Consider the following 13,630-nt stretch of genomic DNA (forward strand, 5'->3'; position numbering starts at 1 on the left):
AGGGAGGGGAGGTCATTTCCACCCAGAGAAGGGCCCAGCCACTGTTAATCTGGGTGATTGTACAAACATGACCACATACCGGTTCTAGAACATCACCCTCAAACTCCTCTGAATTGAATTTCATAAATCGAGCCCTCTGAAATCCACAGCAGTTTGAGGAGTTGAGGAAAATCATTTAGGCAAGTCTAAAGCTGTTTTTCTCCTATGCGGCCACCAGGGGGTGATACATCCCATTCAATTCAACAAACACTTCGAGGTTACCAAGTGCAGGGCACCTGGAGGCTACGGGGTGAATAAGGCACCCGTCATTATATTCAAGGATACTTGATAATACACTTACCCAGAAATATATAACTCAAGAAGAAAAGAGCTATGAAGCTGCATTTGAGCTAAGTTTCTAAGGCTGGTGGGAATTCATACTAAGCAGAGATGTGTGGTAGGAGGAAGGTTCTAAGACATACGTTTGGGAAGAAAGGCTGGTAACAAACAACTAAGCTTCAGGCTTCTGTTATAGTTGGAATAGAAAGCATTTCCTCGACTCTATGTTCTCTATACATTCAGCCTCCACAGGCCACTTAATGGGGATTGGTTCCATATGTAAGAATTTGGTTACTTAAAAAAAGGGTCAACACAATTTTTAATGCAATTATATAATTTATTAGTGAGTGTTTCTTTTGGACGGGTGAGGTGAAATTGTTTCCAGTCTCTCATCTCTATTTGGCTCCACAATCAACAGCTGGAACTACAGCCTGGTTCTTCATCAAGTTAGTTTCCTGTTTTATCCTTTATTCCTGTTTAACAGGAAAATATAAATCACAATTATAGAACTTTGGCTATGGCAGCAAGGGCCTCTGGTTCTGAAAGTTGGTTCCAGATATTTGGATCAAACAGGGACCCCAAATTGTGGAGAGATTTCCCTCCAAATTCTAGTGCTCTGTAGAAGCAAAGCTAATGAGATTATCACACTAAACACCAGAACTCTAGATGCCTAGTCCACTTTTAGGGTCCATTTGGCTCTGATTGTAAATGCTCACAGTTTGTTACAGCATTTCTGTTTTAACTTTTATTCTTTTAATTGTTTACAGATTTACTGAGGTGTAATTTATATACCATTTTAAGTATAGGTTATAAGTGTACACTTAAATGATTTTTAATACACTTACAAAGCTGTCCAATTATTCAAATTTTAGAACACTCCTTTCCACTGTAGGGGAGGGAGAAGTTTCTCCTCTTTTCCCTCTTAGTCCTTCTGGCCTAAGAATTAAATTGGCATGAGACAAATTGACAGGAGAAAAAAAATAAACAAATTTAATTACATTTGTAGCTGTGGGCATTCCCCTAGAATACAGGAGCCAAAGATGAATTGGGAAGTTGAGGCTTACCTGTCATCCTAGGCTAAGGAGAAGGGGTGGGTAGGGGGTGGAACTTGAAAGGGACAGAAGGCAGCTCACGATGTGCGGGGCCGTCTGTAACAGTGAGACATGGGGACTTTGATCAAAAGGGTCTCACTAGGCTCCTCTCTGTCCAGCAGTCCTGGTTCATGTAAAACTACAGTCACCTGTGATGATCTCTCCCTTCCTGGGGCAGGTCCTCTAGCTCAATGATGTTAGTCACAGGGAAGTCACAGGGTCTTCCTGGGTATTCCAAATAACCAGCTTGAGATAATGTCTCCAAAAAGGCATATTTTTGGGCTGTCAGACTCTGTCCCCCTCACCCAATTCCCTGGAGCACATTTGCAGACAGCCTCCCTTCCCACACCCAGCCCCACCCAGGCAGCCATTGATCCACTTTCTTTCTAAATGTGACTTTTCTGGACACTTTTTACTGGATGTGGTTTTGTGCATTTGGCTTTCTTTCACTTAGCATGATGCTTTGAAGATCCATCCACATTGCAGCAAATGCCAGTATATCACTGTTTCTATTGCTGAATGGAATTCATTGCATGGATATATTACATTTTGTTTATTAATTCTCTAGGTAATGGACATTTTAATTGTTTCCAGGTTTTAGTAATAGGGCCAAAAGTAATTGTGCACAAGTCTTGTGATGCGAAAGAGCAAAGGCACTGGGCAATGAAGATGATTTGGGTCAGCCTATTGCAACAGGGAGAACATTCAGGAATGAGAAACGTCTCCAGGAGAAGCAAGCGGGGCTGGGGTTCTGTGGAGGCAGAGAAACAATGAAGTCATCAGTAGGTCTCTGGAGAGTCTTAGGGAAAATGGAAGGGAATGTGTGAAGGAGGCAAGGTGGCTCTCGAGCACAAGAGCAGGAGGATTTCTCAGTGTCCCTGCTTTCCGGAAGCACGGGGCTCAGAAAGCTCCGCTCCAGTGAGCAGCGAGGGCCTGTGCATTTACTTCTCCTGGGTAGACTCCTAAGGGCAGAACGGCTAAGTTACGTTTAACATTAAAAAAAAAGCTTTTTCCAAACCAGCCGCACAATTTTCCATTCCCAGCCACAGTATAAGAGGGTTCCAGTTTCTGCACATCCTCATCTGCATTCAGTAATGTCTCTTTTTTATTATGGCCAGTCTCGTGGATATGAAGTGATGTCTCACTGCAGTTTCGATGTGTATTTTTATACTGAGCACCTTTCCATGCACTTATTAGCTATTTGTATACATCTGGTGAAATAGCTCTTCAAATCTATTGTCCATTTTTTAATTGGGTTTTAATTGGGCCTTTGCATTATTGACTCATAGGAGTTCTTTACATATTCTGCATATAAATCCTTTATCAGATACATGTTTTGTAAATATTTTCACCCCGTCTGTACCTTGTCTTTTCACTTTGCTAATGGTTTTTAAAGAGCAAAAGTTTTTCATTTTAATGAAGTTCAATTTATCCATTTTCTCTGTTATTGCTGCAGTTTTGGTGTCCTGAGGACTCAGCCTAACTGAAGGTCACAAAGATTCTCTCACCTTTTATTCTAGAAAGTCTATAGTTTGGGCTTCAATTTAAGCCTATGACTAATTTTGAGCTAATTTGTGTCTGTGGCATGAGGTGAGGGTTGAAGTTTGTTTTTGCACATGGATATCTGCACCAGTTTTTTAAAAAGACTGACCTTTCTTCTATTAAATTGTCTTAGGACCTCTGTTTAAAATAAACGCAACACAAATGTAAGGGTATATTTCTGCATGCTCAGTCCTCCTCCATGGCTGTAGATGCCTGTCCCCACGCCAGTACCCCAAGCGGCATAACAACACCTTCCACCACGCTGTGCTTAAACAGTGAGATTTGAATATCAACTGGACACAGCGAGTCATCCAACTTCCTTCTTTCTTTTCAAAACTGTCTAGGTTCTAAAAGGATTTGTATTTTTGTGTATGTTTTATGACCAGCTTATCAACTTCTACAAAAAACAGTCTGCTGGGATTTTGAAAAGACTCATATAAGGCCCTGGCCAGGTTGCTCAGTGGGTTGGAGCATGGCCCTGATACACCCAGATTGTGAGTTCTATCTCTGGTCAGGGCACACACAAGAAACAACCAATAAATGCATAAATAAGTGGGACAACAAACTGATGTTTTTCTCTCTCTCCCTCCTTTCTCTCTCTCAAAAATCAATAAACACAATTTAAAAAAGAGACATGTTGGCATAAATCAATGTTGGGGAAATTGCCATCTTTAATAATGTCTTCCAATCCATTAACACATAATGTCTAATTATTTATGTTGTACTTAATTTCTCTCAGCAGTATTTTATTGTTTTTAGTGTGTGTATCTGACACTAATGCTGATAAACGTATTCCTACGTATTTTGCTCTTCTTGATTCTATTATCAATGGCATGGCTTCCTTAATGTCATCTTTGGAGAGTTTGTGGAAATGCACCACAAACTCTTTGGCTCGGATGTGGAAATGCACCTGACCTTGTATATTGCTCTTGGGTCCTGTGACATTACTACTTTATTGGTTCCAGGCTTTTCTTTGTGGATTCTTTAGGGTTTTCTACATAAAGGGTTATATTATCTGTAAATAAAGAGTTTACTTCTGCCCTGGCTGGTGTAGCTCAGTGGATTGAGCACAGGCCTGCGAACCAGAGGATCGAGGTTCGGTTCCCAGTCAGGGCACATGCCTGGGTTGCAGGCCAGTTCCCTGCAGGCCAACTCCCAGCAGGGGACACACCAAAGGCAACCATACATTGATGTTTCTCTCCCTCTCTCCTTTCCCCTCTAAAAGATAAATAAATAAATAAAATCTTTAAAAAAAAAGAGTTTACTTCTTACTTTCCAATGTGAGCATCTTTACTTATCATTTATTTATTTTTGTCTATTTTGTCCAGGCTAGGACCTCCAGAATAGTCCTGAACAGAAGTGATGAGAGCAGTGTTGCCTTGCTCGTGACTTTAGGAAGAAAGCACTCAGCCCTCCCTCCTTAAGCCTGACATCAGCTGTGGGCTGTCCATAGATGCCCTTCAGTCTGGTTTGTTGGGGGTGTTTTTCATGATGTGTGCTGGGTTTTTCTGCATTTGTGGAGATAATAGAGTTTTTACTTTATTTGACTTTATTAATACGGCATATTCAATTAATTTGATGTTTGGATGTTAATTCAATCTTTCATTCCTGGGACACAGTATACATTGGGAATACACTTGTTCAAGGTGTATCACCCTTTTTTCTATGTTGATGAAATTGACTTTTTGGTGTTTTATTAAGGATTTTTGTGCCTATGTTCATGAGTAATATCAGCCTGCAATTTTCTTTTCTTGGGATGTCTTTGCTGGCTTTCAGCTACCCTCATACATGGGGGGCTCTTTGTTACTGTAGCCTAACCTACTCTAGCCTGACTGATACAGTTGACGAAAAGAATGATGTAGCTCTATATTTACAATCTCCAAGATACAGCACTGAGTAGTAAGAGCATGCTATAGAGTAAACTATACAGTATATAATGTGCCATCATTTGCACAAAGAAACATCTGTAAACACATATGCATAGGCATATATACTGCATATAGGCATATACAGTATGGTGACTTTCACGAATAGCATATGCATACTATTTCGGTGGAAGAACACACAAGGACTGAAAATAAAGTTGCCTCTGCGAAATAGAAGAGAACAGTGGGGGGAGTGAGAAGGAGAGTCTTCCCGTTTACCTTTTTATACTTTTTGAATTTTGTAGTATGTGCAGATATTACCCACACAAACACACACATGCAGCACGCACACACTTTTATTTCGTAAAAACAATGTTTATATTATAGAGAAGCACAGCCAACAAAACAAGGCGAGAGTCACAGAAACAGGCTTTGTCTGGGAAGAAGCTAACCTGACCCACCAGCTCTGACTGTTGCTCAACAAATACTTCTGATAAAATTTGATCTGCCTTGGAGATCTGTCTACAGAGAGAGAATGTGTTATCAGATGCCTTCTAGTTATATATCGTTTACTCTGAAAGAAATGCACTGACCATGGCCTGAGTTTTATATAGTATGGTGACTTTCACGAATGGAGGTCCGCTCCCCCGGGTTCAGGGATCAGATCATCATTTTCCCACGCTCCCCTGTGACCCAGGTGTCACCAGTCAGACCCACTCGTATGAAACTTGAGCTCAGACAATAGAAGCAGGTGCACTAATCCTCTGCGACAGCACTGGCGGAAACATCTGATCTGGGGGGACGACGTGAAGCCTGAGCATCTCTGGGAACCAGGGGGGCTGTGGTCAGCAGAGACAGCTGTGATATTTATGCCAAAGCAGGGTGTCGTCCGGGAACTGTTCCTAGCCACGCGACCTTGAAGCCTGACTCCTGGGCCCTCGCAGAGATTCTGTAAGAACCTTAATATCCTTTAACAAATTCCTTTTCTGCTCAGTCGGGCTGAAGGCCTGTTCATTGCAGCTGAAAACCAGATTGATTTGAACACAGGGATGCCTGCGGGGACTGCCAAAGAAACTGCATACTTCTAAGGGAACCCTACATGAGTATCACACCACCGTGCCGTCTACCGCACACCAGCAGTCACGAGAAAGAGACACAGAAGACCCTCTGCCAATTAATAGCTGCACCACCTTGTGCCTGGTAAACAGGCTACTTCTTGGGAAATGACCAGCCACACTAACGTTCCCTTCATTTCACAACAGGAGGCCCCCACAGATGTGTTTTCAGATGGTGAACGGCTTCTGCTATTTTTAGCTGAGACTGCTCTACGCTGAGGAAATAGGCCAGAATTCCCCACAGAGTCCAGTTCACACCCTCGGTGACACCTTCAGTTCCGGGGCCAGAGCTGCCCTCAGCAGGATCCCCAGAGTCGCATCAGCCCCACCGAGAGGCTGCTGTCATCCTCACAGGGAGCCCCCGTGGAGTACTAGGCCACTGGCTCATCAGAGAGCAACAGCCACGGCCAGCTGAGGAGTTGCTGTTAATAAAAGCATGTAAATTAATACTATGGACTAGCTATAAACGATTACGAATGAAAATCACAAACTTCGGACTGGAAGACACAAATCAAATGTGCTAACTGAAGTGAGGTCACGGGGAGAGAGAGGAGAGGACCGGGGTGGTGACCAAACGGGAGGCTGGCGTCATCTGTACTGTGTTATATCCACGAATGAGAAGATTAGCAGCAAATGAGACCGGTGTGAACAGTTACCACATCTGGATGCTGGAAGTGGGTGTGTTCTCTAAATTTTTGTACATATTTTTCAGAATGGTTAGCTGAAAAAAAGTCATCAAAAGTCACATGTGTTCAGATTTTAAGTAAGAGCCATTGCTACAAGAAATGAAGATGTTGCTTTAGACTTCACAGCTTGGGTTTTTGTTTTTGTTTTTTTACAGCAAGACAAGACCTTGAGCTTCCTCTTTCTTGTTCTTTTCCTGAGGGGGCAATGGGGAGCGTGGAGGAGCTGCCTCTGACCCGTTAGCCACCTCGTCTTTGAAAAAGAACGAGGCACTGGTTCTGGGTGTCGGCTCAGCCTGGGAGCACAGAGAACACTGAGGACTTCCCTCCCTGTACACAATGGCCCCACGACTTCATCGGGCCCTTCCCTTAGGGGGTGCTTTCCGATTCCTCACTCGGTCCAGAGCTTACGGGATTCACACTCGAGGAAGAGGAACTACAGACACTCGTTCACACACACACACATGTACTCACACATGTAAACGGGGGGCTCAGCTTGGTTTGGGGTCAAAAGTATTTCTAACTATGGGACACCATGAAAATGTGCGGGGGCAACTTTGCCGGCAAAGTCCCCTGTCCAACACGGATGAAAGTGAAACTACCAAGACACGATCTGCTTGGGGAGGAAAGGTGGCCGATCCCTCAAAGGGGAAGGGCCAGGAGCCCCTTCAAGGGGCTTTTATTGGGTTTGTTTACACAAGAATACAGGTAAGGATCAAGCAATAGAGAGCATTCAAAGAACTATGAGGGCTTATTCTCAGTCAGGGTCAGATAGCAAAAGAGCAATAAAACTTTGAGGAACAAACTTCTTGCTTGGACCCTTATCATTTAAATGAGAGCATTCTAAACAAAGCAGGTTTCACAGGATTTTTACATATTCTTTCTTATGCCTGATTTACACCACACCCACCCTTTCCAGCACAGGGCTGCACCACCTTCCCCATCATAGGTTTTTAGGCTTAAGTGGATTAGAGCCAGGAAGCATTTCTCCCAGACAGAAATGGGGACTTGGGCTATGTCAAATAGCCGGGGGTGAGGGTCCATCACTCTTTCAGGGCAGCCCCCGCCCTGAGTCCTTCCATGACGGCCTCCCTAATGATCGTGTCTGGCTTAGGTTGCCCCTCATGTAAGGAGTCTTACCCGTCATGGACATCGACCTTGCTTTGGGGCAGGGGAAGAAGCAGCGCTTGCTGCCAGAGACAAGCTTTGTCTCCTAAGCGTCTCACATTCCGGAGGTCGCTCCCTCAGTCTCAGCCATGGGAGGCAGTTACAACTCCTGAAACCAGGCACAGCGGTTCCCAACAAAAATGCCTGAGAGCTACTATACAAGCAATTTAAACGTATCTCGGCCAAATCAGAAAGCTTTATTTCATTCACCTTAAACTTCTTAACTCCTCCCCCACTGTCTCCACCTCAGTAAATGATCCCACCATCTGATTCAGTTGCTTAAACCAAAGACCAGAACTTGTCTTAGCGTTCTTCCCTCACCCTCTACACCTCAGCATCAGTTCCAGAACAGATAACAATACGAGTACTGGTTTGTGAATTTGTGTTTGGGACCCATACGCACGCCCAAAACATATACCATGCACATTGAATTGCAATATCAAATTGCAATTTCTTCCCTTGTCCTGAAGAGGGAGACTGTTAAAAAGAGGTGGTTTTTATACTTGATCTTTAAGGAGTTTGGAAACATTTGGAGCTCGGTTTCTTTCTCTTCATGTTTTGTGTTTTTAAATGTTTGGTACCCTCTTCACACTGTTGTTTTTCCTTTTCTGTGGCTGAGAAAGCTGCTCCTTTTCTGAGCAATAATTGATGGAAGGGAGGAGGAAAGAGAGAACACAGAAAGAACACAAATTTTTAGTGTGTGGTTTCCTTGCCGACAGGGGTGAGGATCTACCAGAAGTCTGCCCTCCCCTCCGGATTTGCACTGAACTCCGCCTAGACCCCTATGGCACTTGACCACCTTGACCTTGTGTTTCAGTTGTGGGAACATGTGTTCTAACCTCCCTAACTATCTGTACCCTGACTGGGGAGGGTTCTGTCCATCTTTGCTTCTGGGTTGTTCCTCCCACCCCCGCCCCCACCCCCAGAGTGCCTAGCACAGTTCCTTAGAAAAAGTCTGCAAAATTCGTTCTCCCTTCCATCCTTTCTTCCTTCGTTCCTCACAGAGCAGGAAAACTGTGTTTTAGAACGTCTGTTTTCAGCTGGAACTGGGTCCGAAGGGACAAGGCCTTTCTTTGGTATGGAGGGTGTGCCCGCCATTGGATGGTCCGGTAACCTGGCCCGCGAGACACACGCCAGCTAAAGAGAAGCATTGCGCACCACCCTGGGCACCCGCAGAGTTTGTCAAGCGTCCTTGCCAATGTTAGGGAAAGAATTCCTTTATCTCATTCCTGTGGGGAAGTTTCCCATCCGGTGAGTTCTGAATGACTCTAACCTCTAAGGTTGTTCCAAACACCTACTTGGAGGTGACGAGCAATGCCAACCTGACGCAGGTCCTGGACGCATGACTCAGTGTGATGCGCCTGCAAAGGTCATTAGTATACCTTGCTCCTCTAATGTTTCCTCTTAGGGAGTTCAACTTGACGGCCAAGGAATCTCATACTCGTGGGAAGAGAGCCATTAAGAAAAAAAACAACAACGTGAAAATGCATCATCTCGCTCTAGGCAGCGTCCATTCTCAAAGGGGGGAATATCTGAGGTAGAGCCAGAGAAACCACAGAGAGACGCACCTCTTTTATCTGCCAGATGATGGGGCACAGGGCAGTGGTTATGGCTTCCCTGTGTCTCTCACAGCTCCAAGGGCAACCACCAGCAATCAACAAATAATTTCTAATAATAATAACGTTATATCTGAGAGCAATAAATATCTCACACTGCCCATTAAAAGTACCTATAAACCATTTCTTGAAATTGCTTCCCAGCCAGTTTCAAACACAACCATTAAACCATTAAATTAAATAGAAGATACGGTGTCATAAAATGAGAATGAAAATTATGTCAGAGAAGACTAGAGGCTAAATTTATAGCATCTAAGTTTTCTTAAAGAAGCAAGAGACAAAATTTTACTGAGCACCACGCTTAAGTTATATAAAATATTCTCTGAATGGAATCACATTTTATCCAACAGCAATTCTTTATGTCAAGGGAGTGAGGACATGAAATATTTTAAGAAGGGAGACAGAAATAGTAAAAACAATCAAAGAGAATTTAAGGGAACTACACCTACAAAAAAGTGAAATATCTCATAATTTTTTTTAATTTCATTTATTTATTTTTAGAGAGAGGGAAAGGGAGGGAGAAAGAGAGGAAAAGAAACATCAATGTGTGGTTGCCTCTCACATGCCCCCGCCAACTGGGGACCTGGTCAGAAACCCAGACATTTGTCCTGACTGGGAATCAAACCAATGACCCTTTGGTTCACAGACCAGCACTCAATCCACTGAGCCACGCCAGCCAGGGCAAAATATTTCACAGTTTTATAATTTCACGAAGAGCAACTGGGTTTGCCCTATCTGAATATATCTTAAGCTCACAGATGCTTACAAACTGAGACACCTAAAGTAACCACATAAGAAGGGCTGTGACTTAAACTCCCTAACTAAAAGTGAGTCATGGCCGGTAGTCACATCCTAGGCCAGCATCTTCCTTGAGGAAGGTTAATCTTGACCTCAACTGAGCCTGTCTGTCTACTGTCTTTTTGCACCTATGATAACATACCTTTGGAATGTCACAGTAATCCCCGTGTTTTTCAGAGCCCTCGGGGCACTACCTCCTACCAAGACCCCTCAGTGTCCTTGGGTTACCTGCCTGCATCTCCATCTCCTGTAAATGTCGTTCACTCTCCTGCGCCCACCAGTGTGAAAGAAACGCGTGTCTGTTGTTTTCCTTTCTATCCAGCCCGAGATTTCCCTGCTTTGCTTTCTCCCACCTCCCCAATCTATCACCAGTGGATGTCACGTAATCACCGTGCGTCTTCTCCTTGGATTCTAATATATACAATAAGGTGCAAACCTGCCATTTTCTGGAGCATTTTCTTTTCCATTGAGATTTTGCTTCCTGGGAGCTGTCAACAGTTTGGCTCAAATAAAGTCATAAAAATTCTCTGCAGGTTTAGACATTTCTTATGTCGACCGCTGATATTTAGGACTATTTGTCATATTTTGGACATAACGTTTTTTAAAGATGTGATTTGGGCCAGAAGCCTATGTCTTGCAAATAAAATTTTAGATCGTCTTCAATTATTTAATCTTCAATTATTTACAAAAGGTTTTAGATGTACTGAAATAATCCACAAAATTCTAATGTTGATGTGAGCGGCGATGCGGGCTCTCGGTGCTTGACTTCATGCAGGAAAGGTTTCACGACACCAGTCCAGGGTACACTTACTAAAGCAGGGGACAGTGAGACAAAGGAAGAGCTTAAGTCACAGACCTTCCTATGTGGTTACTTTAGGTGTCTGGGGCCAGATCATAGCGAGAGGAGTGAGCCTAGGTGGAAATGCCTTGGCCCTTTCAAAAGAAAGTCACAGAACCAGAAGAAGTGAGCCCGCTGGGCTGCATGGACTCAGGGAACAGGTTACCAAGGCAAAAGAAGGGCCTTGGAAAAAAAAAGCATGATATGCACTTTAGGAAAGAAAGGCGACCCCAGCTGGTTAGCTCAGTTGGTTAGAACATTGTCCCTGTATGCCAAGGTCAGAGGTTTAATCTCTGATCAGGGCTCATATGAGAAACAGTCACTGATGACAGAAATAGGTGGAATGGCAGACTGACGTTTCTCTCCCTCCTCCCCCCCTCCTTTCTCTCTCCCTTCTCTTCTCTCTCCAATCAATAAATACAGATTTTTTAAACAAAGAAAGGTGGAAAGGCATAGGTATGCTCTAGAGAGAGACAGTGCACACACACATTGGGTCTTTTGTCTTAAAGGTTCCATCTGTTTTCTAAAGGCAGGAATTTTAGGGTAAGTCTCAGGACTATCTCAATAGAATATTCATCAGCTGTCCAGGTGTGTCCTTTAAAGGGTTGTGGTCTCTACTGATTGGTTGGCATTGGGGTAGGAGGTCTGTAGTCATTGCCTCTGGTCCTGATGTCAGCCATGACATCACTTTGTTTTTGCTACTTTTCTGGACCTGAAGCTGAAACTATAGATATATAGATATCTATATGTAAATATATAGAAACTATAGATAATATCTATATTTATATTCACAAAGGTGGCAAATACACACAGAAATTATTGACAGAAAAAAATTATTTGCAGAGGAGGAAAAAGAAGAAGCAAGACAGGCAGGAAAAAAAAGGAGAAGAGAGATAGAAGAACAACTAAAAAGTGAGGAAGAACTGACAAGAAAGCTAAGCATTTTATGAACAATTTCTTTGAGAGAAAAGTGTCAGCTTCTCTGGTTGAATTCCAAACAAATCTGATCCCGTCACAACCAAGTTGCGAAAGAAAAGTAAAAACAGATAAACAAATACTGGAAATATTCAGAAGTAGCTGTCACTGAAATTTCAGTTTGGGCATGCATCACAGTGCGAAGCTGCACAAGAGGGCAGGAAAAACTCCTTGTCTAAGGAAGCTGATGGTGCAAAGAGCCCTACCTGGCAAGACAGAAACTGAGAAAGATTGCCTATACTTTCTCTGCAGATGTGCCTTGACATTCGAAAACAAGGTGTGGAGTCTTCAACAGCCTATGCCTCGGTTACGGGCCGATGGTACAGAATGGTGCCTTGAAGGAGAAGTCAGAATCCAGACCGAGCAATCCCGATGAAGAATTATGTATCATAAGTCATGAGCAACCTGAAGCCGGGGTTTCCTCTCTAGAGAAGCCGCGGTTAAGCCTGTGGCGAAACAGAGAGCAGGTGCACTCTCTCAGACGTAATTGGAAATAACCCGCTTGGGACAGAAAGGGACGCCTTGCCTCCCTTTCAGTAAAGGAGATATTGCCAAAAGGAAAAATCAGGAGTCTTCGTTTGAAGCAGTGGGACATCCACACTTTTTGGTAAAAAGGAAAAAAGTGTTCCCCAAATCTTCCTCAAACCGGGGGCAAACAGAAACCAACTTTAGCCCAAAACAATTAGCATTGGAACTTCGACGTTTTGAGAGACATTGACAAGAAAAGAGAAAGGGTTATTAGCATTACAGATTCAAAACGAGGTGGATAAAGAACAAGTGAAGCCACACAGTCAAAAAGGATCCTCAGATGAATGTCTCACCTGCCCTTACCTTCACACAAACTGGACAGAGGAAGAGTTCCAAAGACAGGAACTTAAAAAGATAAACTGATATACAGCCTGCAAAAGACTCAGAGAGGGCCCCCAAAATGAACATTGGCAACCTTCTGTTAAGATCCAGTTGAAACACTCAGTTAACATTGACGGAAGAAAGATGACAAACTCTGCTAGAGATCAATGTATCTAAAAGTGCTCGTTCCCTACAGCCTAGTCGGTCACAGAAAAGTTTTTTTTCAGATGTTTCAGAGATGTACAGAGTAACGCATTGGTAAGGGGAATGTTTTAGAATCTAGCCAGACTGGATTGTGACACTCTCTTTTTCTTTTTTTTTAAGATGTTATTTATTTATTTTTAGAGAGAGAGGAAGGGAGGAAGAAAGGGAGACAAACATCAATATGTGGTGGCCTCTCTCACGCCCCCAACAAGGGACCTGGCCCAGCACCTTGTCATGTGTCCCGACTGGGAATCGAACCAGCGACCTTTTGGTTCACAGGCTGGTACTCAATCCGCTGAGCCACACCAGCCAGGGCTCTTTCTTTATAATTTTTTTCTTTTGATCTGTGGGCACATTCAGGGTCTCTAATTGAAGGACTGTGCAATTCCAAGGGAGAAATATTTCAATGCACATCTGTCAATGTCAGTCACAAGCAAGAAGCCTGATCCTTTACTAATAACTGTGACGTGCTCAGTGTGACAATCCTCATAGATAACAGATATAAAAATGCCAGGGCCAACTCCCAAGAAATCTTCAAATGCGTTTCTCTTCCCGCCCCCCCCGCAAAA

General features: G+C 43.4%; 1 pseudogene; it reads left to right on the forward strand.

The window, feature by feature from the left end:
• Window positions 1-2,994: 2,994 nt before the first annotated feature.
• On the forward strand, window positions 2,995-13,108 carry LOC119004055 (E3 ubiquitin-protein ligase RNF168-like; annotated as a pseudogene).
• Window positions 13,109-13,630: the final 522 nt, after the last annotated feature.

This window comes from Sturnira hondurensis, unplaced genomic scaffold (genome assembly GCF_014824575.4).
Source record: "Sturnira hondurensis isolate 20B ecotype Veracruz unplaced genomic scaffold, ASM1482457v3 Scaffold0019006, whole genome shotgun sequence".
NCBI classification, from domain to species: domain Eukaryota; kingdom Metazoa; phylum Chordata; class Mammalia; order Chiroptera; family Phyllostomidae; genus Sturnira; species Sturnira hondurensis.